The sequence below is a fragment of the Oryctolagus cuniculus genome, chromosome 14, assembly GCF_051225735.1.
Source record: "Oryctolagus cuniculus isolate XC-2025 breed Fujian yellow rabbit chromosome 14, ASM5122573v1, whole genome shotgun sequence".
In the NCBI taxonomy this organism is placed as follows: domain Eukaryota; kingdom Metazoa; phylum Chordata; class Mammalia; order Lagomorpha; family Leporidae; genus Oryctolagus; species Oryctolagus cuniculus.
In genome coordinates this window covers 47,663,044-47,666,101 of record NC_142880.1, presented here as the reverse complement: position 1 = coordinate 47,666,101, position 3,058 = coordinate 47,663,044, and the positions used below count along the sequence as shown (strand labels likewise).

Genomic DNA, 3,058 nt, shown 5'->3' with positions numbered 1-3,058 from the left:
ACAAGATCTTTTAAAACTAATAAAAAGCAATTATGGGGTATGTACTATCTTTCTGTCCTAATCTTTTTTTTTCCCCTGGGATAAAATGTTTTGTTTCAATTTAGACTACAAGGATACAGCACAAGCCACAACAAAAATCTAAATGTTTGTTAAAGCACTGTTCCTATCTTCAGCTCATTTACTGCCCCTTAAGTGATACAACCATGACTTTCATGATGAAAAATATTGCAAGAAGGAAATTAATGACCATGGTTCAACTCTGAATATCCCCTGCTCCTTTTGTATTTAGGATGCTTGGAGGGAAAATGAGTTCTGTTCTGTCCTCTGTTATGTTGATTTAGCAATAATGTGCTTGCTTCTATAGTACAAATACTAAAATTGGAACCATATAGAGAAGATCAGCATGACCCTTGCACAAGGAAGACATGTCAAATTTAGTAGTAAAAGCCCTGCTCCTTATGTGACAGGTTAAGTAAGGTTGCAATGAACTGGAGTGCAATGCAAGCAATTCCTGTTGCTAAGCACCAAGACTAACAACTCTGAGCTATAAAGCTCACATTTTGATTTTATTTATTATGTCTTTCTTCCATGTCTACCTTGACTCATTCAAAACTCAGGGAAAATAGGAATGGATGTTATTAGCAGCCATCCTTGCAATAGATTTTATGAGACTTATAAGTTTCTATTCCAAAGAACTTAAAATTCAGCCAAAATTCTACAGTAAGTTAGAGTTGCTAAATGCATCCACATGTATATTTAGGGTCAATACTCCCATCTATAACTTTATATGCTTATTAATGACTTGTCAGAGATAATAATCTAGGATGTATATTTAATGCTTTCACTTTCTTTTACAGTTTTTATAGTGTAACTAAATAAGTGATCCCTAAGATCCTTGGGAATATTTTTATATAAACACACCTTGATTTGACAGGTGTGAATTAATTATCACAGTTAATACAGTACTATCAGAAAGAGAGCAAAGACAATAAAGTTTTAAAAGAGTACTTTTTAAAAGATAGATGTATAAGGCTGGTGCCGCGGCTCAACTAGGCTAATCCTCCGCCTTGCGGCGCTGGCACACCGGGTTCTAATCCCGGTTGGGAAGCCGGATTCTGTCCCGGTTGCCCCTCTTCCAGGCCAGCTCTCTGCTGTGGCCAGGCAGTGCAGTGGAGGATGGCCCAAGCCCTTGGGCCCTGCACCCCATGGGAGACCATGATAAGTACCTGGCTCCTGCCATCGGATCAGCGTGGTGCACTGGCTGCAGTGCACCGGCCGCGGCGGCCATTGGAGCAGGAACCAATGGCAAAGGAAGACCTTTCTCTCTGTCTGTCTCTCACTGTCCACTGCCTGTCAAAAAAATAAAAAAATAAAAAAAGAGATAGATGTGTAATAGTTTTATTTATAAAATTAAGCAACTTCAAAGACCTAGTAATATGCTATTAAGCCGAATGTTAACAGGTTATTAATATTATAAGTTAGAGATGCTTATCAATAGACTTAATTTTAGACAATATAAATGCTACTCATTAGTATTAATACCTATGAGATAAATTATATATATATATAAATAGTATCCTCTAAATACTTTAAGCTTGCAAAATCCTTTGAGGATAAAAGTGTATATATGCATGTAGGCTGAAGACATTTGTAAGTTTTTAATTACTTCAGGCCTTAAGAAAATCAAAATATCCATGTTTGCAGATGACATAATGTTGTACACGGAAATACCTAAATGCTCCACAAAAAAAAAAAAAAAAGCCAATAGAACTTATAAATCACTTCAGTAAAGTTACAGGTTATGAAATCAACATGCAAAAAAGTAATGGATTTATATGCAGATATGAACTTATCAATAAGGAAGTCAAGAAGAAATCCCATAAACAATAGTCACATGGAAAAAAAGATGTCAATTGTTAAATAAGTAGGAGTTACTGTGCACTTGCTGCCCCTGTAGGACCTCTATCCTTAATGTGTTGTACTATGAGAATTAATGTGAAGAATGGGAAGGGAGAGGGAGTAGGAGGTGAGTTGGTTTGGGGATGGGAGGGCGGGTATTGGGGGGAAAACCGCTATAATCCAATAGTTGTACTTATGAAATTTATATCAAATAAAAGCTTTCTATAAAAAAGAATAAATTTAACCAAAGAAGTAAAATATCTCTAAAATCAAAATTGTAAAATGTTGATGAAAGTAGACATAAAGAACACACACACACACAAAACGAAAGATTCCTTGCTAATGGATTAGAATTAATATCATTAAAATTATATACTACCTAAAACAATCTGCAGAGTCAATGTTCATACAATCATAAAGGTTTGATTTCCTTAAGGAAAAGCTTATAATTTATGATTAGCCTTATAACATTTATATTTCATAGGTCATCTGATATATATCCATTAAAAAGTGAGTGAATTTTTGTCTCTTAAACAGCAGGGGATGGGGACAGTTCTGTGGTGAAGTGGGCGGAGCCACTGCCTATAGTGCCCGCATTCCATATGGGCACCAGTTTGAGTCCCGGCTGCTCCACTTTCAATCGAGCTCTCTGCTTGACCTGGGAGGGCAGTGGAGGATGGTTCAAGTCCTTGGGCCCCTGCACCCATGTGGCAGACCTGGAAGAAGCTCCTGGCTCCTGGCTCCTGGTGCAGTTGCGGCCATTTGGGGAGTGAACCATGGATAGATGTCTCTCTCCCTCTCTCTCTCTCTCTCTCTCTCTCTTTCTCTCCATGTGTGTGTGTGTGTGTGTAACTCTTTCAAATGAATAAATATCATTTAAAAAAGAGCAGGGAATAAACACAGATATATTTCCATTGATGGAGCATCAGCTGAGAAGCTCTTACATGTAAAGTATGATACAGACAATAACTTGCTTATCTCTTGATTTTATGCACCTATTTATATTCTCACTTTACAAATTGAAGGTAAGGTATTTAAATTGCTAATACTTTAAGATTTTTTTTGACAGGCAGAATTAGACAGTGAAAGAGAGACACAGAGAGAAAGGCCTTCTTTCCATTGGTACAGGTTTTTAAATCATTAACTTCTATATTGAGAT

General features: G+C 36.8%; 1 non-coding gene across 1 annotated transcript; it reads left to right on the top strand.

The window, feature by feature from the left end:
- Positions 1-348: 348 nt before the first annotated feature.
- LOC127492919 (U6 spliceosomal RNA) lies at positions 349-455 on the top strand. The gene has a single exon (XR_007922737.3). It is a non-coding gene; the product is annotated as a U6 spliceosomal RNA (small nuclear RNA).
- The last annotated feature ends 2,603 nt before the right edge of the window (positions 456-3,058 follow it).